The following is a 26,779-nucleotide window of genomic DNA, read 5'->3' as shown; positions in this document are numbered from 1 at the left end:
GGACCTTTAACACTACCTTGTTGAACCCCCGGGGTCCGTGGCTGCGTGGGTTCTGCGCCACAGTCGAACCCTACCATCATCTCTTGCAAACTGAAATCGGGACTCATCTGACAAGGCCACGGTTTCCCAGTTGTCTAGGGTCCAACTGAAATGGTCACGAGACCGGGAGAACCGTTGCAGGCGATGTCATGCTGTTAGCAAAGGCAATGGCGTCGATCGTCTGGCGCCATAGCTCATTAACGCCAGATTTAGCGGCGCTGTCCTAACGTATATCTTCGTCGTACGTCCCTTATTAATTATCGTGGCTATTTAATGCAGTGTTGCTTGTCTGTTAGCACTGATCTACACAAGCGCCGCTGCTCTCGGTCATTAAGTGAAGTCCGTCGGCCACTGCGTTGTTCGTCGTGAGACGTAATGCCTGAAATTTGGTATTCTCAGCACACCCTTGGCTTTGTGAATCTCGGAATACTGAATTCCATAACGGTTTTCGAAATGGAATGGCCCATGCGTCTAGGTCCAACTACCATTCCGTGTTCAAGGTCTGTTACTTCCTTTCGTATGGTCATAATCGTGTCGGAAAACCTTTTCACATGAGTCACCTGAGTGAAATTGACAGCCCCGCCAGTGCACTGCCCTTTTATACCTTTTGTACGCGATACTACTGCCATCTTTATATGTGCATATCTCTATCACAAGTATTTTGTCGCCTAATTGTAATACTGTGCTCTGACTACTACCTTCCGACTTATCAGTCGCTGTTTATGGAGAACTTGAACCAACCCAGAGTCTCTGCGTAATTACGTTCAGTCAGAAGGACATCATCACAGACTGTCAAGAGCCAACAAAATTTTTCGATATCATTATATAAGGTTTAGAACATCATGAGCACGCATCACCCTGCACCAAATTTATGAACCATTTTGTAACATACTATTAATAAATATTATTTGTTATTTCTTATTTTGCTGCCATATCTTTGTTATACAGCCATCCGATCAGACAAGTGTTTATTTGCATGCATGTAAGCCGGCCGGGGTGGCCGAGCGGTTCTAGGCGCTACAGCCTGGAACCGCGCGACCGCTACGGTCGCAGGTTCGAATCCTGCCTCGGGCATGGATGTGTGTGATGTCCTTAGGTTAGTTAGGTTTAAGTAGTTCTAAGTTCTAGGGGACTGATGACCTTAGCAGTTAAGTCCCATAGTGCTCAGAGCCATTTGAACCATTTTTTGCATGCATGTAACTCAGTCAAATAATTCAAATGGCTCTGAGCACTATGGAACTTAACATCTATGGTCATCAGTCCGCTAGAACTTAGAACTACTTAAACCTAACTAACCTAACGACATCACACAATACCCAGTCATCACGAGGCAGAGAAAATCCCTGACCCCGCCGGGAATCGAATCCGGGAACCCGGGCGCGGGAAGCGAGAACGCTACCGCACGACCACGAGCTGCGGACGTAACTCAGTCGCCACTATGGAAATATAGTAGGGTAACAGTTTTCTGCTACTGTGGATGTTAGGGCTGAATTAATAGTAGCATTCAGTTGCAACATTCACAACATTAAGGAAAGGCAAATATATGTTTACAGCACTTGCATATTTAGAGAAAAGTATGACAATGGTTACTAGCGTACAGTCTTTGGAACTATGAAGGCATGAAGGGTAAAATACAATTAGAAAAAGATTGTACAGAAAGTAGAGAGCAGTCAAAGTGCATGATAGGGAAGCAATGCTCGAGAATGGAGTGAGACAGGGTTGCAGCCTGTCCCCGATGTTATATTCAGTCCTCGCAATCAGCAAGTAATACAGGACTCCAAAGGCAAAGTTGGTGAAGGAATTAAAATACATGGAGAAGAAATAAAAAATTTGAGGTCTGCCGATTACATTATAATTCCTTCAGAGACAGCAAAGGACTTGGAAGAATAGTTGAACGGAATGGACAGCGTCTTGAAACGAGAATGTAAGAGAAGCGCCAAAAAAAGAAAAACAAGGGTAATGACCTGTAGTCGGATTAAGCCAGATGATACTGAAGGAGTTAGGTTAGGAAATGAGATACTAAAGGCAGTAGATGAAGTTTGCTATTTGGGCTTTAACATAACTGATAATGGCCGGAGAACAGAGGGTGTAAAACGTGGCAGGCAATGCCAAGAAAAATGTTCCTAAAAAAATTGTCTAGATCGAACATAAATTTACGTTTGAGAAAGTATTTTCTAAAGTTATTTGCCTAGTGTGTAGCCTTGTATGGAATTGAAACGTGCACGATGTACTCTTCGGACAATAACATCATAGAAGATTTTGAAATATGGTGCCGCAGAAGAATGATGATGATTAGTTGGGTGGATCATGTAACTTCTAACGAGGTACTGAATAGAACTGTGGAGAAAAGAAATTTGCGGAATAACTTGACTAAATGCAGCGATCGGTTGATTGGACAAATTCTGAGGCATCAAGGAGTTGTCAATTTGGTAATGGAGTGAGGTGTGTGGAGTAAGAATTGAGAGAAACAGTAAGAGGTTAATAGAGTAGACACCCTGAAATAACTGCAGGATACAGTAGTTATTCGGCGATCAAGAGGCTACCAGCACAGAACATATCAGCATGAAGAGTTGCGTCCAAGCAGACTTCGATTGAAGACCACAACAACATCAACAACACCGTACTGGTTTCGAACTGACAGGTCCATCTTCAGATAGATAATGTTTGTATTACATTTATTGTTTACATTATTTGTCGGTTAAGAGGGCCAACTAACGTAAACCACAATAAATGTTAAAGAAACGTGAATATCCGTCTGAAGATGAGCTTGTCGGTCCGCAACCGGTAACGGCACTATTTGTTTAATTAAACAGCGTTCTTGACGGCTTCTGGTTGCTCTTTCCTTCTTTGCTAGAATCAACTGCTAAAACGTTTCTCATTCGCACTTACAGTCAATGAGTTTCCGGGTATGGGACTTAGAAATTTGTTAATAAAATATTTATTTTCTAATTTGTCTCTTTATTTTTTGCGATTAGTTGATGAGCAGCATAATTTTGTGGTATAAAAATATATTGCTCAGTTGTTTGAATACAGATCAGTTATGTACAGGATCGGGCAAATAAAAGTGGCTCGGAGAACAGAGTTCCAGGATGTAAAGAAACTCAGCAGAGGAAAGCAAACCTAAGGGAAAACTAATCTGACTGTAGCACGTGTTGAAAGTGACCACCATTCATCTCTTGGCACTTTTTGGCTCTGGTCAGCAAATTACTGAAACCGGATCGAAGCTGGATTGCTAGGATTGCTGCGCTCTCATGCGAAATGTTCTGCTGCCGTTCTTGAAGACTATGAGGGTTGTTGCGATAGACTTCAGACTTGAGGGCTCCCCACACACAGTAATCGCACACTGACAGCTCAGGTGACCTGGGTGGCCAGCTAGGGGTGCGACCAGGCTGACCTCTGCTAACAACTCTGTCAGGCGTGAAGTTTGTGTAAATGTGCTGCAAGATTCGGAAGGCTGCACGAGTGGTTGCCCTTCCTGTAGATCTTCTCGTCCTCCATTACTGCTGCCACAAATGGTTTCGAGATGTTGGGGATGTAACGCGCCGAAGTCACTGCACACCAAACCCCAACCTTCTGATCATGCAACGGTGTTTTGTAGAAACTATGTGAATTCTCCGCTGCGCATAACCTGTGATTCTGTGAGCTTACAAAAACACACAGGTGAAACCAGGTTTCATCAGAAATAAAGAGCAGATCCATGACCAAGCCATTCGTTGTTACCTCGGTGAATAGCCACTCACAAAATTGGAGGCGGTGAAGAGCATCTGCTGGTTTTAATGCATAAAAAAACAGACACTCGGTTGGGATGCATATGCAGGTCCAGGTCGAGTATTCGTCTGCACGATCGATTTGATATGACGGTCTGTTATGACAGGCGTCGGGTTGATTTGATAGGACTCCGAAGCATTTTCTGGTGAACTGCAGCCACATTTTCTGGTGTTCGGGTACGTTTCGGAATGTTTTTAGACTTGTTCAAAACAGATTCTGTCTGACGACATTTTCGGACTAAGCGTTGAACTCTTTGCTAGCACTTCGACATCGTTAAACTTTTCAGCAAACAACTGATTATACGGTTTCCACGACTTTGTTGTCACCTAACTTTCCACAATGAACACCATCTGCTCCACTGTGAGTACCATCGTCCCCTTTGCTCTACTTCACTCACACTAACACAGCCAGCCCTACGCTCTGGACCGGTGTGGATCACGTGGCGGGCGTACACGTGGTGTGCGCGTCGTGGAGTCATGTTATATGCATACATTCACGTCTAACCGTATCCACTCTCCAGGCCACTTTTATTTACCCCATGCTGTATAAACAGAGATACATTGTTTTTTTTTTTCATTCTCCTGAAAAATCCGAGCTTTGGCACTTAAAATGTATTCCATTTCCGCTCCTCAGATGACTAAGTGGAATTCATAATTGACCCAGCAACACCCTGCATTGTGTGATCGGAAAAACAATAAGAGTAAAGGGAATGTATTTCACAGATGAGACGTTAGACAAAGCGAAAACCTAAAACAAGCAAGATCCACCATGTCTCTTCAACGTCAGCTATCGGCAAGAAGCGAGGAACAAGAGGGCTTTATATCTCGTTAGTGATGTGGTCATCATTTAGAAGGACACGGCACACGACCTAGGTTTGGTGGTGTATAGGGGAGGAATCCTGCGTTGTCTTTCTCATAGGCATCACCCTACCATTTTTCAACTATTTAGAACATCTACGGAAGTCTGGATGGGCAAATGGAGATCCGAATCACTGTGCTCCCAAACATGAGTCCAGTGTGATAACCACTGCATCACCTCGAGCAGCAGTTCAAACGGAGCAGAATGATTTGTGGACTGATAAACTAGTTTGTCGTACCGTGACATCGCATGTTGCCACTACACAGATGGGTGTGTACAACCATGGGTCACAGGACGGTCATCCGCATGCAGTAGACCAAATAATTTAACGGCAGCGCAAGATGACCGCCAACTTGACCACAGGGACAGCTTCGTCTACAGTGGTAGCAATACGTTGGTGGACCTGTCTGCGTCGATGGTTTTGACGCCATCTGTTGTGGGCTGGACTAGAAGCACCCATACCATTGATTTTCGTGGCTTTGGCTCCCACAGCCCACAAAACAAATAGAGCTCCGCACTCCACTGTGTACATGAACGCCGTTGGTGCATGTGTAGAGCTATAATGCAGTGTTATCGACGAGTCCTTCCGCCTCCGTGTTGAACATCGATAATGGATCCTCGAGTCGCAGACAATCAGTTGAACCCGTGTTGTGGGAAAAATTTTTCTCTCGCGTATTTGTCCGTCAAGGACATGAGAGATGGTGAAATAAAAGTTCAAGATCGAGGTACTGTGCGCTAGTGGCTTGGATTAACCTCCAAGCCCCCTCTCAGTATCTCAAGAAAAGAGGGCATCAGATACTGTTGATGGCGATCTATCCGTCGGTAGGGATGTTATGCTTGATACTATTCGAGGGACGGAGACTATATGCCAGCATCAGGTTTAATCCTCTCTCTACTCTCATTATTATACAACACATACATGACACCATACTACACACAGAATCTCTTACAGCCATCTAAACTCAATAGATACATGTAAGACACATCTCTGATACACCACGTGGAAACGGTCATTACGTGGCGATAAAGCGAAATGTTTCCGATTAGGCAGCTGAACAATCCGTCAGGTTCTCCCACTCAACAATACCGTGAGACTCTGTCTCTCATCAGAAAAATTCCAGTTGAATCCGTTCCATTGTCCATGTCTAGTCGCTTCCGTGTTATCCGGCAAATGGCAACTGACATTGTTGAACGATGTCGCGGGCAAACAGCCGTTGAGATGGCTTAAAGTGACACTGGACGCACCAGGTCCATTGTACTGAGGGCAGTCATCTCATCACGATATTTTAGAATCGATGGTGCTGTCTTTTCACAAGCCATGTTATATTTCTTAACGACTACGGAGGGCCTCATATAGCGAGGAGCGTGCGAGCCCCTGTCGAGTACCACTGCTTTCACGATCTGCCATTCCGCTTGATATATCCATAGAATCTATCTGGGATTTGGTTCATCGACTACTTGTTCGTTACAGTCCTCTTATGACCACTGTTGACGCTCTCTAATGCACGGCTTGAAGAGAAATTCTCCAGGATCGTATCGCGATCCCCTCAGAATCCGTAACATGACACTTAGAGAATGTGACAGAAGCAATTGAAGACTTCAAACCACATAGAAATGTTGAAGACTTCAAACCATACATAACACCCTACGTCGGATTTCCGGTATTTTTCTGTAATCCTTATAATTTTTGTGTTAATATGTACACGTGAAAGCTCAGATAATGGCAGGTTCTTAAATTTAAACAACTCATCAACTTACGCAGGAGCCAATCGCATTTGAAGGTGTACATTACTCCCCAAAAAAGTTAAGAAGCACTTTTACAGTTAGTGTAATCGAAGGATAAACACATGCTTGACGCTCAGACTAAGGGTATGCCCTCTGAAAAACAAGCAGGGGAGCAGTGGTGCGTTGTTCATAGAATCGTAGACTTGGAAAACGCCCATAATGTCGCGAAATGGAAGGTTGGAACACGGACAAGATATTCCTCGATGTAGCATTAGTTAGTATACTGACTTCGTAACTCCTCCTGCTGCTGTTCGCTGCAGCGAGAGGTCGTTTGCGGCAACTGCGGTTCCTGGGAGTCGTCCCCACAGTCAGTTTACACCGAAACGATTGCTGTTACAGTAAGTACTCTGTACTTTGTTATCGGTAGGTTCAATCAGCATGCAGCTATTACGGAGATGGTTCGTGAACTCAAATGGTAATCCCTGGAGGGAAGATAATGTTCTTTCCGTGATGCAATATTGAGGAAATTTAGAGGCTCGGCATTTGATGCCGACTGCAGTCGCCAGTGTATATTTCACATAAGGACCACGAAGATAAGATAAAAGAAATTAGGTCTCGCACGGAGGCTTATGGACAGTTGGTTTTGCCTCGCTCTAATTACGAATGGAATAGGAAAGGTATTGATACGTGGGCACCCTCTCCATCCACCGTACTGTGGCTTACGGTGTATACAGGGTGTTACAAAAAGGAACGGCCAAACTTTCAGGAAACATTCCTCACACACAAAGAAAGAAAATATGTCATGTGTCCGGAAACGCTTACTTTCCAAGTTAGAGCTCATTTTATTACTTCTCTTCAAATCACATTAATCATGGAATGGAAAGACACAGCAACAGAACGTACCAGCGTGACTTCATACACTTTGTTACAGGAAATGTTCAAAATGTCCTCCGTTAGCGAGGATACATGCATCCACCCACCGTCGCATGGAATCCCTGATATGCTGATGCAGCCCTGGAGAATGGCGTATTGTATCACAGCCGTCCACAATACGAGCACGAAGAGTCTCTACATTTGGTACCGGGGTTGCGTAGACAAGAGCTTTCAAATGCCCCCATAAATGAAAGTCAAGAGGGTTGAGGTCAGGAGAGCGTGGAGGCCATGGAATTGGTCCGCCTCTACCAATCCATCGGTCACCGAATCTGATGTTGAGAAGCGTACGAACACTTCGACTGAAATGTGCATGAACCACATGTTGTGTCATGCTTGTAAAGGCACATGTTCTAGTAGCACAGGTAGAGTATCCCGTATGAAATCATGATAACGTGCTCAATTGAGCGTAGGTAGAAGAACATACTGACGAAACTAAAATGAGCTCTAACATGGAAATTAAGCGTTTCCGGAAATGCGATATGCATTATAACGATGAATTGCATCATATGTGATCGTATAGTGAATTCAGTAGATTGGTAGGGGAAATAGGCATACCACACCATGCCACATAGTGAAAGAACGTAAAATCACTGTATCTGACTAGTGCGATGAGGTGATATAGGTAAGGGCTCACAAAAAACCCTTTGAAATTTCAGATGATGCCCTGTAGCGCACGTTGGAAGATTTGGAGCTGACCAGATCGTGATTCATGAACAGTGAGATCAAATGCCGCTCTTCAATGCACCCAGTGGCGTTCGTATTTGGAAAACAGACGTGAGGCGGCAACGTAATTCGTCATACATAGATATACAGGGATTTTGCTCTTTCATCACAGATGACAGGCGAATTACAGTTGCGCCATGTGGTGGTGCAGTGCCCAAAGCTCGTGAATCGACAGTCAGTGAACGCATAAGGGCGTAATGTTGGAAACAATCCGTACTCAGTAACCCCTAACTTTGCGCAGAAGGGTGGCGGATTTATGTTTTAGTCAATTATTGGCATACTACATCAACCTCGCGTCTTGAATACGTAGGACAGATAGTACAAGTGAACATTATTCTTTCTGGCTGGTCCCGGCGGAGGTTCGAGTCCTCCCTCGGGCATGGGTGTGTGTGTTTGTCCTTAGGATAATTTACGTTAAGTAGTGTGTGAGGCCGGCCGCGGTGGTCTAGCAGTTCTGGCGCTGCAGTCCGGAACCGCGGGACTGCTACGGTCGCAGGTTCGAATCCTGCCTCGGCATGGGTGTGTGTGATGTCCTTAGGTTAGTTAGGTTTAAGAAGATCTAAGTTCTAGGGGACTGATGACCATAGATGTTAAGTCCCATAGTGCTCAGAGCCTTCTTTCTAATTATTTGTTACGCACCATATTATGAATTAAGTATCTTGTAATTGAGCTCTATTTAATTCCATAAGCTGTATGTATTATTTTCCGTGAAATATTCTCCCAGTCTTTGACTGTGGTAACGGGTAGTTCATTGAGCTTTAGGTACAGAGCAATATTTTATAGAAGTAGGGTTTAACATTCGACCGGTCTTCGAGATTTAGGTTTTACGTAGTGTCCCTAAATACATAACGTAAATACCAGAACAGTAGATATAAAATAGCTCCGTCTGAATATTTGCCCCATTTCTCTACTCCATTAGTAGCGATTTGGCCGTAGACGAAACGTTGAACAATAATTTTCTTCTCTTCATTTCTATACTTCTTTCTATTGGAATGGTTAACTAGAAGCATCAATCTAATACGACGGTGAGTAAATATTAATGCGTTGTAACGTCTTATTACAACTGACTGGAACAAAATCTAACGGTCTTGTCGTCAAAGAACGAAAAATTAGGTGGAAATCTTCGGTACCTGTTCTGATTTTCATTACAAGCTGCCGAAGTTGTTTTCGTAAGAGGAATGGCTTAGTGTGTTATCATTTTGACTGTGATTTCTGGTCTCCGTGTTTATATAGTAAAATCCTAATAAATGGGCTCTAAAATGTATTCGTTAAGAGATACGAGGGCTTTATTTAACGTCCAATAGGTCGCTGAATGTAAACCACAGCGAAAATAAAAGAATCTTTAATTTGCTACACCTTCCAGCTACTTCTCTACACGGTTGTCGCTTCGACTTAGAGATTTGTAGTAAAATTGTACCAACGTTCCAGTTCTTTCGTCACAGAAGGCAGCCGCCAGTGATTTCCGCCAATTTCCTATGCCGGTCTGCAGATTGTTGTGTGTGCCAAACCGCTGGCCTTATACCCAGCGGTACATGTGAGCGACAACATAAAAATCAGAGGGAGCCAAGTCCGGGATGTCTGGAGGGTGATCAAACACTCCCCATCGAAAACGCTCAGGAGCGTATTCGTTACACTTGCAGTATGCGGCCGAGAATTGTCATGGGGGAGGTAACACATGATAGTTACGTTTTGTGAGCTGCATGAAATCAGGCGAAACATCCAGCAGGACTTCACACTTGTTGGGAGACACTATTTCGTAAGCATTTTTGCGCGCTCACTTGCACTCAGAACTGAAATGTGCCACGTGATGCGATTGACAGGAATACTAGAGACATTGCGCAGCACATCTCTGCAATACTTCACCAGTTATTCCCTGTGGTTTTAATTTCGCGACCCATCGGAAGTTGTAAATAAAAGCCGTTCTACTATGAGCACTTGTTCAGAAAAAGAGATCTGTTTTAAAATTGCGAAGATGAAAAAGCGCTCATAGCTCTCAAGGTACTCAGTTCTGGGGCCATTTTTACCGATATGTTTTTCTTATTTTTTTATTATTATTCTACCAACTACGAAAGTTTGTTAATTGAATTCTGGTTCACCCCGTATGTGTTTATTAGGAGCATTTATACGAAATGACACTGCAATAAGCTGGATTACAACAAACAGAAAGCTTTGAATATCTCCCGAAGTGTGAAAGGGAAACAAAGGCACTTATCTGTGTAGTTACAGACACCCCTGCCACTTTAGACGTTGTTTTATTTTCCCCACTTTAAATAATTGAGAGCGAGATTGTTCATAGTGACCAATTACAAATATAGATGCACAGGAATCATTGCTACATTTATATGATAAAGATTTACAGAGTGTGCTTTTGATGGAAGACACCATTAAGAGAGACAAGAGAGCCGTGGGTAGACAAATCACGTCGCAAGCAAACAGTAAGCTTAATCACGACAGGCGCCAGGTAAGAGAGGGTATATATTAAATTAAAGACCATATATTCGAGGGTGAGTCCAGAGCAATTATCCCATCGTACGATAAGGCGTTAAAATCCTGCAGAATAGAATTCTTGTAGCAGCGTTAGCATCTAACGTGCGACCGCTCGTGATCTAACAAGGGTATTTTGTTCCTTAAATTGCTGAAACCCACAAAACCGATGTCTCCTGGGCATAGCTAAATACCGGTAGACTGGGAAACAATGTGCCATTATTGGATAACCAGGGCCGCCAGGACACCCCCTGTTTGTGACTTTTTCTCCTCCTTTGCTGAATCCCTGCATCCAGTTGAACACAAATTCCCACGAAATTCAATTATAACCACATACGGGGCGAATTTCGCTACGGACATGCCCAGAGGGGAGTCCTTCGGATCACAGAAATCGCGTTGTTATAGTCGGATACATACTCACAGCACACCCGCCGTCTAGGTCCGGCCACAGATAATTAATCAATGGCCGCGGAATACTGTGTAGCGGCTACCTTCCACGCGACATGTGCTGGCACCTTCTAGATATGTACAGTCATGAAAATTAAAAGGATATGCGGTATTCTGCTGTTTTTGTCTTACTTATTGACTCACACTCTTATTTTGAAAATCTCTTGCATTTATTTTCATTTCAATGTATCTTAACACTACTCGAAAATATTATCAAGTATTGTGGGCTACTCAAAAATATTAAATTATCGCACTGTCATGTAAGACACACACAGATAAAAATGCATAATTTGCTATAATAAAACTGAATACGCCAGGGGCCAGGCTTGTTCATCCCGCTTTTCGCCAAGCTTTTACTGACCATTCATTGCATGGGGGTTCTAGGGATGGCATCTCTTGTTGTAAAACGGCACTTAGATTCTATTATCCTTTCACTATCACTTCGTAAAACTGTTCGATGACGGAGAAGTCTGTCCAGAAGCGATCGGTCGATTAAACTTCACGTCCAGCATACATAATTATTGCTTGATCAAAAAAATGTAGTTTTGGCAGACTGCTCTCTTATATATATGTCAGTGGTCAGCGTAGATAGTTGCCATGCGGAGGACCCAACTTCGGTTCCCGGAAGTGCCAAGTATTGTTCCACCATGGAGGGCCTGGTAAGGGTGCACTCAGCCTCGAGATGCCAATTCGAGAACTACTTGAACGAGCAGTGGCGTCTCAAAGGTCTGGAAAGTTCTCAAAACGGCCGGGGCAGCGGTGTTCTGACCACATTTCCCTCGATACCGTGTGACGCCGAATGGCAGTGAATGTCACGGTGGCCGGTCGATATCTATTGAGGTTTCATAGGCTGACGAGCAGCTCGTTTATGCACGTACCTAGCAACCAAGTAGTATCGTAAAAGTTGATAGTTTGAGTGGCACTGTATATGTCAGTGCAATAGTGAATGAGAGAGAGAGAGAGAGAGGTAGAGAGAAAGTGAGATTTTAATTGAGTTTTTATTTCACTCTTCCCCTTTTACGTTATGGACGATGTATTCAGATTGCACTCTGTTTTAGCAAGGACACTGATAAGCCCATAGCTTAGCTTGATTAAATCATAAACACAAACTTGGTTTTTACACTGCATGGAGGTACTGGTATATAGTACCTTGTTTATTAATGAAAAGTTTATTGCCATAATTGTTCTCAGACACGTAACGTCTCAGTTTAACATTTCAGGATTGTTTATGGCTACGCTTCCATTAAATAAAAGTGCCTCTTTGTCTGTACAGTCAGTCCACATCTTTCCTACTTATACCCATAAAAAATTTGATTAAATAACAACAGAGAGTATCTACGAGATTAATAAAATGTTGGGTGTTCTTTCAGTAATGCCTGATGTTGTTATAATAATTACGTGTCCTTCTGTGAAGTCTTATCACGCTACTGATAACAGTTACTAGTTTCCCGCTGTTTGTGTTACTTTTGGATTCCTGGGGTATTTAGGATGATTCTTAAAAACTTGTGAAGTCTCAAAATATTTTGAAAATACGAATTTTAAATATCGATGCTGCCTACGCAACTGTTTTGTATGCATTCAGGAAACAAGTTCACTTCCTAATTATGCTAAATACCGTGATCAAAGAGTTGAAATCTACCTCGGGGAAAGGAAAACGGATTCCTGTTACTTCGCGGGCTGGGCTTCGCTGTAAATTCCAGAGCTGCGCCAGACTACAGTGATCGCACAAGCTGCCTTTGTTTCCTCAGTGGGCCTTGAAATATTGGGCTCCGTTCAGTGCGGGCGCTGTGCTACGTCCGCAATGCGTTGCTTTCTGCGGCTGGCACTGTGTCAGATACCAGCAGCCAAGGCCCCGCATTCACAAGTAAAAGCCCGCCTCTGTCATGTCTATACGTCTCGCTGATATACGGCTCACAATGAATTCCAGCTCAGCTCTCCTTCTAGCGCCGCGTGCGAACGGCTATACTTGGTGCTTGATTGATAGCACATACAGCTGGCGCGTAATTTTATATGGACTACATTCCGGCTGCCGCCCAAAATTTGGCTGCTGTAGGGAGAGACCAAGTTGGGCCTTCTTCGACAGCAAGTTTATTAATTGTCGATTTACACTTCCCACATACATAGATGAATTTACGATTGGTGCTAACTGTTTCATTGTAGTTTTCACAGTCTTTTCAAGCAGGACAGGATTAAAAGGGGCATCACTAATATATATGAACTTGGAACGTTCTTTAAAGAGCAAAACGGGGTCGACTGTCATATTTCTGCGAAATAACATCGCTAACTTACCTGTGAATTCCACCTTTCTTAATTCGTTTTAAGAACATGAACTGCAAAAATACCGGGCGAGGTACTGCAGTTGAAAGGCGCTGGAATCGCTTTCGGAAGAATGGCGGTTTCAATTCTCACCTGCCCTCCAGATTTAGATATCCCGTTGTTTACCTAAATCGCTTCAGGTAAATGACGGAATGGTTCACTTGAAAAGAACGCAGCTGATTTTCTTTCCTATTCTCCCTCAGTCCCGAGTTTTTGCTCTGTCTCTAATGACCTCATCGCCGACGGGGCGTTAAACCCTAATCTTCTTCCCCTTTTGCGCCGCTGGAATGTATGATGGCTGCGTCTGTACAAGTCCGGATTTCGCAGAAGTTGCAGTCATTACACAAAATGAATGCCAGACGAAGCAGTTTGTTTCTTTTCTTATGTCAGAGCGTTTCTCTTGGATTTAAAAAGTAAATCCTTTCAAAAGGCTTTCCTGTAGCGTCTCTCACAGCAGGCAGAAAATTTGTGCGAAGCTCTCTCGCTAATCAAACAGACACGTTGCGCATTACGTAGTTGATCTTTTTATCTTCTGCGTCTTCCGTCAGTCGAAGATTATCAGTTTGTAGGACTAGTTAATTTTACTTTTTAATGTTAACGTAACATACTCTTTCTTGGCTGGAATATCCCAAGGGTGATGGGTTCAGCCCAGCCGCCGCCTGTCGGAAAGGGAGTTCTTCCTCCGCACACACTGGCCCCTTTCCTTGCGGATATGAGCTGTGTCGTCTTTTTGTTTGTAGAATGTAAGTGGGAGTAATGGGTGCGACTACTGTGTAGTGTCATGTTTGTGTTGTACGATGATGGTAGGAGAAAAAAACACATAGCATATTCCTCTCGAGTAACACCACGGGATTCGCCGAGCTGAAGGTCGCCATCTCACGGACGGATCTCTATCGAAAGGGTCATGTGCCCCCTGGCAAGAAGCAATGCAAACAGGTTTAGAATTTAATCACGTCACTAGTGCGAAGAAGTGTGGTCCAGAAATTTAGGCAACCATCTCTCCTTACCTTGCCGGCCAAATAATGGTAGCAAAATTTAAGGGTAGGTTTACGGTCTTTTGGTTCAAAAAATCGATTTTTTAAATTGCATTTTGGATCGATAACAGTGTTTAGAATCCACCCCTGAAACGGCTTTTCCGAATACGGAACGGAAATGTTTTTATTGGCGGTCGAACAAAAAAATGCACCTGCCTGATATCGGCCTTTTTCACGCACCAGTTTTTTTCTTCCAGAGGATGAGTTACTGTACCGGCGCTTGGGAGGAAACACACAAAATTCAAATGAAAGTTTGAACGCGTGTGTTTGGAAGTTAACCCCCAAGCATTTCCATTCTGGTGAGAAGACTGTGGAGATTGAGACTTTCCTGGCAGTGAGCAGCTTCAACGAAGGGTATTCAGCAATTCTGAAGACCATGGCAACGATGGACGTCACCCTGGGACTCTATTCGACGCAGTTTGCCAAGCAATCTGACGACCACCGGATTCAAGCGGCCGAAAACCGCTTGTTGGTTCAAATGGCTCTGAGCACTATGGGACTCATCATCTGAGGTTATCAGTCCCCTAGAACTTAGAACTACTTAAACCGAACTAACCTAAGGACATCACACACACCCATGCCCGAGGCAGGATTCGAACCTCCGACCGTAGCGGTCGCGCGGTTCCAGACTGCAGCGCCTAGAACCGCTCGGCCACACAGGCCGGCAAAAACCGCTTGTCACCGGCCGTACGAGCAGCTCTGGAGCGGCCCAGGATCGCTCAGATCGAGCAGAACGCCCTCTATGAGGAAGACGAAGAACTAGTTTATGGACCCGTTGCATAATATTGCATTTATATGTAGTCAAAACTTGAAACGCGTTTTTCTCGAAACGACATTTTTTTTTTTTTTTTTTTTTTTTTTATCGCGCGGTATGGTAACTTCCAATCTATTGAACCGATTGGCATGATTCTATGTTTCCGACGAAGCTAACTAAATTGTCGCCGGCCGCGGTGGCCATGTGGTTCTGGCGCTGCAGTCCGGAACTGTGGGACTGCTACGGTCGCAGGTTCGAATCCTGCCTCGGGCATGGGTGTGTGTGATGTCCTTAGGTTAGTTAGGTTTAAGTAGTTCTGAGTTCTAGGGGACTTATGACCTAAGATGTTGAGTCCCATAGTGTTCAGAGCCATTTGAACTAAATTGTCTAGGAGTTGTACCACTTTTATTCCGATCCATCAACTATAAATATTTTCATTTGGCCGACGAAGTCAAAAAATCGATGAAAACAACCATATTTCTTTTTTTCAAATCGCCGTCATTTTGTTTCCTATCGTCCAAATAACATAATTGAGGTACAGCTCCTAAAGAATCTTATATACTTCGCTAACGTCAACTCAGTTTTGATTTCAGACGAGCCGGCTGACCTGTGCCACACTGCACGTGGAGATCTACATCGAAATTTTGTTTCGTTCCGATGGTACTTCCGTCTTTACTCTTCGACATTTCCGGTCGAAAAGATTCCAGTTTGTAGAGGAAATATCAATAAACATTTTGAGCAAATTTGACATTGATATCTATAACACGACCAGAGAAAAAAAATTCTCGAAGAACATGCTTTTTTTCGGGCCAAAGATAGTAAACCTCCTCTTAATCCATATCCAGGGTTCGAACCGGATTACCTCGGAGGCGTGCGCCACGACACAGGCATACGTTAGCGACAGCGACCTTGGAGGCAGGTCTACTCTTTAACAAGTCAATCTCACCCTATTCGTCAGGAGTTATTAATTTTGCCTCAGTTTGTCGATCTGAGTACCCATTTCTTCGGAAACTGTTAATACGTTTTGTAATCCTTCGGCGAGCCTTTCCTTGTCTCACGGCGTTCGAGATCTATGAATTTCCTTGGGTAGGTTGGTGATGGCACGAGGCATGGAGACAGATGCCAGTGAGCGTCGGTTTCTGATGTTAAATGTGTTGCAGGGATGCACATCAAGAAAAACGTAGGTTAATGAAGAGGATGAGACTGAGATATAGAAAGAGAAGCCAAGAGTCACTTAGCTATCTTATTCTGGCTCAGTCTTCGGAAAAATCGGTAAACCCCTACGGAAACGTGGCATCTTCAACAAAGAAGAACAGTTTCCTTCGTAATATCGAAAAAGAGCTACAGGTATGTCTTCGGAAGCCGTATGTGCATCACCTTCCATGGGAATGCGGTTCAGCTGTAACAGAGCACTGCCTCCGATACAATCGGGAAATAAGATTAGACGAGATCAGTATCGTGTTGCACATTCAAATTGTTTGAGACAGTGGAATTAAGGAGTCCATTGAAATGAGGATATCGAAAAATCTAATAAAACGGGACGTAGGTTTGAATTTAAACGTTTTGGACCCGATGCTAAATTTATTAAGATCTCGTGGACGATCCCATCCACCAAAGCACGCAAACGCTAACGAAATGTGCGTTTTCATGAAGTAACAGTGTGAGCTCTGGAAAACATGCTAGCGTAAAAAGGCATAGCGGGTGCCTGTAGTCGAAATCGACCGTAAATAGCGGTGCAACACCAACAATACTTCACAGTCTGGTTGGATTTTAAGGAGCGAGTACGCATAACATTAATGCTGGGGAAGATTAAAGGAACTAGAAGAGGACGTCAGAGGATGAGATGGATCGATGGCATCACAGAAGCAATGTGTTCCAACCTGGAAGGTCTACGGGAGAAAGTGCAAGACAGGAAAAAGTGGCGTGATTTGGTTCATGGGGTCATGAAGAGTCGGAACCGACTAAACGAATAGAGAGAGAGAGAGACGCATAACACAGCGCGCAGAACCTAAATACGGCGACTGTGCCGAAATATTGTGCATAAAATGGGATCAAAACTTGCCTAAACACTCTAAAGAACATCATTAATGACGTAATAATTTTCTAAATATGTATCTCTCGCGTATATGTTACAAATATGTTAGGAACGATCAGCCTTAGAGAGATATTGACATTATCATCAACTACAGCTACACTCCTGGAAATTGAAATAAGAACACCGTGAATTCATTGTCCCAGGAAGGGGAAACTTTATTGACACATTCCTGGGGTCAGATACATCACATGATCACACTGACAGAACCACAGGCACATAGACACAGTCAACAGAGCATGCACAATGTCGGCACTAGTACAGTGTATATCCACTTTTCGCAGCAATGCAGGCTGCTATTCTCCCATGGAGACGATCGTAGAGATGCTGGATGTAGTCCTGTGGAACGGCTTGCCATGCCATTCCCACCTGGCGCCTCAGTTGGACCAGCGTTCGTGCTGGACGTGCAGACCGCGTGAGACGACGCTTCATCCAGTCCCAAACATGCTCAATGGGGGACAGATCCGGAGATCTTGCCGGGCAGGGTAGTTGACTTACACCTTCTAGAGCACGTTGGGTGGCACGGGATACATGCGGACGTGCATTGTCCTGTTGGAACAGCAAGTTCCCTTGCCGGTCTAGGAATGGTAGAACGATGGGTTCGATGACGGTTTGGATGTACCGTGCACTATTCAGTGTCCCCTCGACGATCACCAGTGGTGTACGGCCAGTGTAGGAGATCGCTCCCCACACCATGATGCCGGGTGTTGGCCCTGTGTGCCTCGGTCGTATGCAGTCCTGATTGTGGCGCTCACCTGCACGGCGCCAAACACGCATACGACCATCATTAGCACCAAGGCAGAAGCGACTCTCATCGCTGAAGACGACACGTCTCCATTCGTCCCTCCATTCACGCCTGTCGCGACACCACTGGAGGCGGGCTGCACGATGTTGGGGCGTGAGCGGAAGACGGCCTAACGGTGTGCGGGACCGTAGCCCAGCTTCATGGAGACGGTTGCGAATGGTCCTCGCCGATACCCCAGGAACAACAGTGTCCCTAATTTGCTGGGAAGTGGCGGTGCGGTCCCCTACGGCACTGCGTAAGATCCTACGGTCTTGGCGTGCATCCGTGCGTCGCTGCGGTCCGGTGCCAGGTCGACGGGCACGTGCACCTTCCGCCGACCACTGGCGACAACATCGATGTACTGTGGAGACCTCACGCCCCACGTGTTGAGCAATTCGGCGGTACGTCCACCCGGCCTCCCGCATGCCCACTATACACCCTCGCTCAAAGTCCGTCAACTGCACATACGGTTCACGTCCACGCTGTCGCGGCATGCTACCAGTGTTAAAGACTGCGATGGAGCTCCGTATGCCACGGCAAACTGGCTGACACTGACGGCGGCGGTGCACAAATGCTGCGCAGCTAGCGCCATTAGACGGCCAACACCGCGGTTCCTGGTGTGTCCGCTGTGCCGTGCGTGTGATCATTGCTTGTACAGCCCTCTCGCAGTGTCCGGAGCAAGTATGGTGGGTCTGACACACCGGTGTCAATGTGTTCTTTTTTCCATTTCCAGGAGTGTATATTCGTGCAGACTATGTAAACACATACAAAAGATTGAAAACGTTGCATAATTTCCCATTATTATAATTTCTGGGCGTCCTAATTGCATTTTGGTATTACACGTGGACCTGATATGAAGACAAACTTACACTTCCGCTATCATTATTGAGAACATTTTGCGAGAAGATCGACGCAAAACATGGGAAAAATCGTAATGAAGCAAATATGTCTGTCTTTTCTGTGTTAAGAATCAGAGCCGAGAAAATATAGGAAAGAAAAGTCGCTGCAAAATGTGTTCCTCATCATCGAAGTGAAGAGCAAATAGCAAATCGAAACAGAATCACACAACACTTGCTTCATGACTGCGAGACGGAGGAAGATCAGGATTTCTGCTATTGATGAAACACAGCCAGAATTGAAATCGCAGTCCTACCAATGGAAAAATCCTGATAGTGCTCTGCCAAAACAATTATGTTGCCAAGAATCCAAAGTAAAGCTGATGATGGCTCATGAACCGAATGGAGTGACAGCAACAGAAAGAGTGCCCCAAAGGACCACAATAACAGCGCAATACTTCACAAACTTGCAGCTTAACATTTGCCAAAGATCCGACACTTCCGCTCACGATAACGCACGATCGCATACTGCTGATCCGGAAAGCAGAGGTTTGTAGAACTATGGATGGGAAATCCTCCTCCGTGAACACTAAATTGCTGACATTAGCCGGTCAGACTTCGTTTTATTTTAAATGTGAGAAATAATCACGAGGGAAACGTTTTCAAACAGTTGCCGAGGATTCTGATGCAGTGAACTCAGGTATATCGACAAAGTTGGCGTCCTAACGGGAATACAAGACTTGCTGGAACACTGGGCCATTGTTGTTGACAATAATGAAGAGTACATTGACTGAGGGCCTGGAAAGTCGTTTCGTGAAATTAAAAAAAAAAAAACATAATTTTATATTATGTAGAATTTTTGAAATGACTCTCGTAAAGAAAGCTTCTTCGGAAATGATATGTGAGACACTAGAAAATTCTTACCTTAAAAAGAAACTCTGACTTTCCATTAGAAAGGATTAACTAATAAAGAACTGTGCACATGTGTGTCTCCATTTGCTTCTATGTGTGTGTGTGTGTGTGTGTGTGTGTGTGTGTGTGTGTGTGTGTGTGTGTGTGTGTGTGTGTGTGCGTATTTGCGTGTGCTTGTCTCAGCTCACCATATCATTAACCTACTGACGTTACTCGTAGATAATTGCACCCCCGTACCCCTTCCAAAGACCTCCTTCTGCGTCTCTGCCATGATCTGCAGTGCAAGCGCGCATGTGAAGACTGAGAATCGATACTGTAGAACTTAATTTTTGAAGGATGTTCCACAGGATCAGTATGACACATGAGTTCTGTGACCAGCATGCTCCACCGAGTTGAAACGTATAGAATAGGTTGAGGACTTATTTAGAACTCATACTGCAATTAGATCAGCACGGTCCGTAACAAATTACAAATTTGAAGGATGCTCTTCATGACGACAGACAAAATATTCCTCGGGTATTCTTGAACAATCTCATTAAATCTGTGTAATGTAAGTCCCAAGCAGTGTTTGCCGTGTGTGGTGAACGTACCCATATTAGGAGGCCAGTAGCTATGGTTCTCTCACTTCTTCTTTGGGAATTAGGCTGCTGCAAAAAGTATCTCCCCATATTTTGAATTTTGCAAGAATAACGACGTAGAATCTATGGCAATGTATCTTATAGCTTATTTTAAAATATATCGTTTAACTTATAAGAATAAAAAACCTATTTGTAACAGTATCATAATATGGCTTTTTGTTCTTAACAGTGTACGTGCACGCGTAATCTTCCCACCTTGGATGACAGGGAAGTCCATGTGACGTACACCACAGAAAGGTAAGTGTTTCGACATCTGGACTGCAAATTACGTAAGTGCTTTGATTTGTGTAATTCATTCACACACGCTCTGAGATCAACTAGTGTAGTGCTATGACTATTGCATATCAAATTACTTGATTATCTCTTGCAGCATAATCCTAATTTTATATTCAACTGCCTCTGTAGTTCACGTGTGTTTTAATATAGTGTGAAAGGAAACTAAAACGGAAATCACCGATTCTGGCTATACAATTGCAGGCTTGATACTATTTTGAATAAAGTCTTCTGCTCAGGCTGTTAAAGTCCTTCATCGAAAGGTCGCGACCGGTTTCACATTCTTAAAATACATAATGAGGTTATCTGCACATGGGAGCAGTAACATATTTGCTCTTCGGAATAACGGATACGGGGCTGACTTTGCCAATAACATTAATAGCAGCGTTTAAACAACAACATATCGTTTCCATAACGAATGGTAAATATTTTGACCTAAAAACATATTCCCGGCCTACTTCATTCCTAGAAATAATAGCCAGAGGTTCAGACAGAGAGAAAAGTCGAGATTTGAAAGTAAGTTATAAATCTCCTGGAATATACTGAATTACATGTAGTGGGTGTAGTTCAAGATACATATATCAAACCGGTAGAAATTTTTAGTCACCCTTTAAATAGCACGTTAACAACCCAGCCTCCAAATCTGCCTAAGCACCCACGTACAGGGAACTGGGCATTCAATTACGAATCCTCCCTCTAGTCTCAGATACTGTATAAAGAAAGAAAGGGCAACACACTTAATATTTTGGAGGAATTGGAAATTTATCGCTCATTGGAAAAAATGCGCTATAGAAGCCTTTTGGCAGCATATTTTTTATGCATTGCCTTTAGATGTGAGTATATTCCTTGTTGCAGGATTAGTTCAGTAACATTGAACAGCCACTATCAGTCCTCGTCGGTACGCACGTCTCGGCCCTCCTGTAACTTTGCGCGTGTGCCGTTTCCAGCGCTGCCATATAACAGCGTTCCGTCGGTTTAGCTCTGTTTGATGCCGTGTTAACTCCCTGAGCAATCTACGGATAAGGTATGTATTCAGCGCTGCTACTTTCTCATCTGGTTTCTTCCTGACGTTAGGCTACGTTTATTTGCCTTTGTTTATTGCATGTTCTTATGGCACCTACTGTTTTTCCGATTTCTTCCGTTTTTCATAGTTTCCGAGACATGCCGTCATATTATAGGCTACTTTTCGGTTCCAGTGATTTTAACTTGGACCAGAGCTTTGCAATGAGTTACTTATTTTTAATGCTTTGACGATGAACGATGGGACTTGGCTATAATTATTTTTCCTGTATACTGCAAAGATATATAAGAAAATGTAGGTAAACTATTCTTAGCGGTCTTATGTGATTATGATAACTTATTTTTTAAAAACCGGTTTTTCAGAAAGTAAATACGTTATTCCTCAAATGTACAGATCACCGGACGATATATTCTAAGACTACAAAACTGCTCGGTATCTTTCAGTAAAGGACTTTAACACCCTTGGCGGAAGACTTTTTATTTAACACGCAGAATCCCGATTGTGGCTTCCCTCATTTTAAAGTTAGGTGTTAATACTATTTTCTTATCATATAAAATTTCTGTTTTCTCACACGCTGTAATCAAGTTCTTCCGCCCCGCTTTCCAACCCCACCCATTGGGGTTCTGTCTCATGTGAGATCACAGTAACATACGTTGTCTCTCACTACCTACGTCACTACGGCACAAACGATGGGTCCTCAAGAGAGTATCGAATAATTTCATTAGATTTCAGACTAGATGTCTAGATGTGTGCATTGTAGCCGTGAATCCACCCGTTCAGAACATCTGTTTGCTGCTGTCTCACTGTAGATTTGAAGTTATGGGTAGCGTGTGCCATTATCCATGCACTGTCCCCTCAAAACACGAAACAATGTCAAAAATGAAGCACAATCAAGAAATGAGAGTGTATTTCCAGAACAGATTGTAGGATGTCTTGCAGAATTAGGTAATGTTTTACTATGAAACATTTTTTTACAACATTATCAAAAATGTATAACTAAACAAGTTCTGGAGACGAAGATACGGGCGTAGTGTGGTGTCACCGCCAGACACCACACTTGCTAGATGGTAGTTTTAAATCGGCCGCGGTCCATTAGTACATGTCGGACCCGCGTGTCGCCACTGTGTGATCGCAGACCGAGCGCCACCACAAGGCAGGTCTCGAGATACGGAATAGCACTCGCCCCAGTTGTACGGACGACGTAGCTAGCGACTACACTGACGAAGCCTCGCTCATTTGCAGAGCAGATAGTTAGAATAGCCTTCAGCTAAGTCAACGGCTACGACCTAGCAAGGCGCCATTAGTAACATTGCATGTATCTATGGAGTCTCACTTATATCGTCAATAGCGATGTACCAAGGATGGATTAAAGTTAAGTATTCCAGAAGCTACGTACTTTTCTTTATAGCATTCATTACGTATCCTGTTTCAGACCTCACGCCATCCTGCTTTAGCTTAGCGCGTGCCTTTCGGCTTCCTCTCATTGTGTCTAGGCTGTCTTGTCTAGACACAACACGTAGTATGTAAAAAGGACTAAACCTGATAAATTTCTTGCATAAAAATAAATTAATGTGGAATATGCTTAACTTAGTTGCCAAGCACGCTTGTGGAGGACATACCATAGTCTCTTCTATTTTCATAAAATTGGTGGACTACGTAATTGTAGTGTTAAGTATCCTGTGTCTTCAAGAAAATAATTGTACCTACATCGTTATTAAAATGCGTTATTGTGTAGATTGATTTATATTCTTTATTTTTTGCGAACTGTTTAAAAGACTAAAAGAACAATCCAAAATACATCCACTCAGTGTATGCAATCATGCATTAAAAGGTGCGCCGTCCAGGAAGGAAGAATATCGAACATAACAGTTTGCATCTCACGCAGAACTAATTCAACAATTACCCACATCCTGTTTATTTGAATATCTATCGATCCTGTTTCAATTTTCCAAATTTCCGCTACCTGCACCTAAATATTTGTTACCTGAGCACTGTTTTTGCAGCCAGAATTCTAAGACGGCACATGAAGTGGATCGTCTGCGCAGAAAACATCATTGATCAATTGAGTTAGATTCACCTACATTCTTACATGTAACATGTCCTTTCGTCCTGATGATGCGGCGACACGTTGTGGTATCAGGTGCTTTCTGCTGCAGCACAGTAAAAGTATAGACAAAAGTGTGATGATGCCACAGAACAAGCCCTGTCATCCTATCCGTCTTTTCTTTTAGTCAAATTGTGCCATATATTTCTGTCCTCTGTGATACAATTGAGAACCATTCAGTTAGTTCATCTAACAATAGAATGGTCAGTATTTTTCTGTACCACAATATTTCAAAAGCTCAGATATCACTGTTTACTATAATTTTATAGTACATTTTGTCTTTAATATAAAACTGCACTCCAAACAAATACTTTCAGGAAATATTCTATAACACTTTAATGTATATTCGATGGCGTAATACAGAAATTCAGCAAATATATTCACTTTTCAGCAATCAGATTTAAAATTTCTGGACTACCTAATAAATTTTGCTGAGCCGTGTCTAACTTGTAAGTTCTTTCTTCTGTTGTCTTCACTATTTCATCTCGTAAAGCTACCTATTCATCTTGTGTCGTATTCATCATGTGTTATATTCCCTGTCTCATTGCTTGATGGTTCCTTTCAAACTTTAAAAAGTTTCTGGTTAACCAGAACCCGCGGCTGGTCCAGGTGGAGGTTCGAGTCCTCCCTCGGGCATTGGTGTGTGTGTTTGTCTTTAAGATAATTTAGGTTAAGTAGTGTGTAAGCTTATGGACTGATGACCTTAGCAGTTAAGTCCCATAAGATTTCACACACATTTGAACATTTTCTTGAACCAGGTCCCATTTTCTTACTTCCTTATTTTTTCCCATTTCTTCAACACTAGATTGCATTTCATAATCAGTAATTACTGGTCAGAGCACCCATCTACTTCTAGAAATGATTTGTAGTTGAAAGTCTGGTTTATAAATATCTCTCCTACAATTATACACCCTACATAAAGCCTTCTGGTGCCTCCAGGTCTCTTCCATGTACATAACCTTCTTGTATTATTTTAAACTGTGTATTGCCAACGATTAAATCGTGCTCTGTCTAAAATTCTACGAGGCGACTTACCACATCGTTCCTTTCCTGCTGTCCATGTTCTACTACAATGTAACGTTTTCTCTCTCTTTCGACTACAGACAAAACTCCCCAATATTTTCGTCTCCCTTCATATACTTATTTCCTTTACTTCATCATTGACTTTCTTAACCTCATAATCATTTGCGGAGCTAGTAGGCATATATACAAAGTCTAAAACTTTGCTTCTGCTGTTTTTTCTCGAAGTTAGACTTTATTGTGAAAAACTTACAAAAAATTTACAATTCAAAGCATTGGTGATCGTTGGCCACTACTTTCTCCTAGCCTTAGGGCAAATTACAAATCCCGCAGTGTATAAAGTGGGCATCTTTTGAGGGGAAGAATGAATCGATCAAATTTTGCACTAGTTCATATGACCGCAAGTGCTAGTCAGCTAGGTCGTGTGTCATAGATCGAGAAAGGCGGCAGTCAGAGGGACGAATATCTGGAGAATACAACGGGTGGGGTATAACTTACCATTTCAACGTTTCCAAGTATGTTTTGACGGGGTTTTCGACACGGGGTCGTGCACTGTCATGCTGCAAAATCATTTTTTCATGTCTATCGCTGTAGTGTGGCCGTTTGTCTTTCAATGTTCGGCTCAAACACATCAATTTCAATCGATAACGATCTCCTGTGATTGTTCCCGTCGCTTGCAGTAGCATCGAAAGCATTCTCTCTTTCACAACCATGCCGGTTTTCAACGTCAAAATTGTCATTCTTGAAGCATGGAAACTATTTTCTGCGAAGTTCTGTCACTAACAGGCGTCTCATCATAGGTCTTACCCAGCTTTTTATGAGCCTCAGCCGTAGATTTTTTCATTTCAAAGCAGAAAATTAAACCTCCGGCAGATGACGAGAATTGGGCTCATAAGTTGACGCATTCAGTCGAGAATAACTTTAAGATGCAATCAAAAATAGACTGATATTTTGATGGCGTTATGTTCTCAAATGATTAAGCTTATTGTATGACACTTACGAAGAACGACTTGCACCACTAATTTCCACTATTGCCCTCTATTGCAAAACGGCGGAATCAAAATTGTAGACCTTATACTTTTGCTGTTAACGTGAACCGTAGATTTTTGTGCCTGTTGGCTATGATGAAGCTTTGACTACTGTATTACTTAGCGGCATCAGGGAGTCAGTTACTCATGAAGTCCCACATTAAAATAATTTCGGAACGAGAGTGGCGCGTTGTCAGAAGAGAGTACACGTTCCGGGTTTCCTACAGACATAGTTCTGCTGCGAAATGGATGACAGGTGCATCACAGTGTGCGACTGAAATGGCGCGTGAGCTGGAAACGTGATCTAAAGCTGAAGTAAGCGGGGCAGTACGGTTCTTCTGGGAAAGACGCTGAATTACAAAAGGATTCTTCGTGAGATTCTAGCGGTGTATACATTAAACGGAATATCGAGTTTAGTCATACTGAAATGGTGCCAATAATTTGAGCACAGCTGCACAGATGTGTGTGATGCTGATCGGGAACTCCAGATCTCGCATCATGCGATTACTCTCTTTTCGGTAAGCTGAAAAAACATCTGGGGAAAGAGAGATTTTCCAACGATAAAGACGTTCACGAAGCGGTTCTCAAATGATTCCTTAATCAAGGATTGGATTTCTGTCGTCGAGGTGCTGAACAATTGGCAGAACGTTCCGACCGTTGTTTACGGGGATTTGGTGCGTATGCTGAAAAATAGTGTCTTGCATCCGTGTCACGTTAAAGTGCAGTACAGTGTTCAACAAATGTTACTTGGCCTTCCATTATAATGTGTATCTTACTCTTTGAAGTGCACTCGTAGACCCACTACTGCGTTGCACTTATTTTATTTCATGTAGAGGACCCAGTACTAACCTAACCAGATATGGTTTCCATCCTGCTACTAGCTGGAAGGTGTGACCAAGCGGTTCTAGGCGCTTCAGTCTGGAACCGCGCGACCGCTTCGGTCGTAGGTTCGTATCCTGTCTCGGGCATGGATGTGTGTGTGATGTCCTT

Source organism: Schistocerca americana, chromosome X (genome assembly GCF_021461395.2).
Source record: "Schistocerca americana isolate TAMUIC-IGC-003095 chromosome X, iqSchAmer2.1, whole genome shotgun sequence".
In the NCBI taxonomy this organism is placed as follows: domain Eukaryota; kingdom Metazoa; phylum Arthropoda; class Insecta; order Orthoptera; family Acrididae; genus Schistocerca; species Schistocerca americana.
This window is presented reverse-complemented; position numbering follows the sequence as displayed.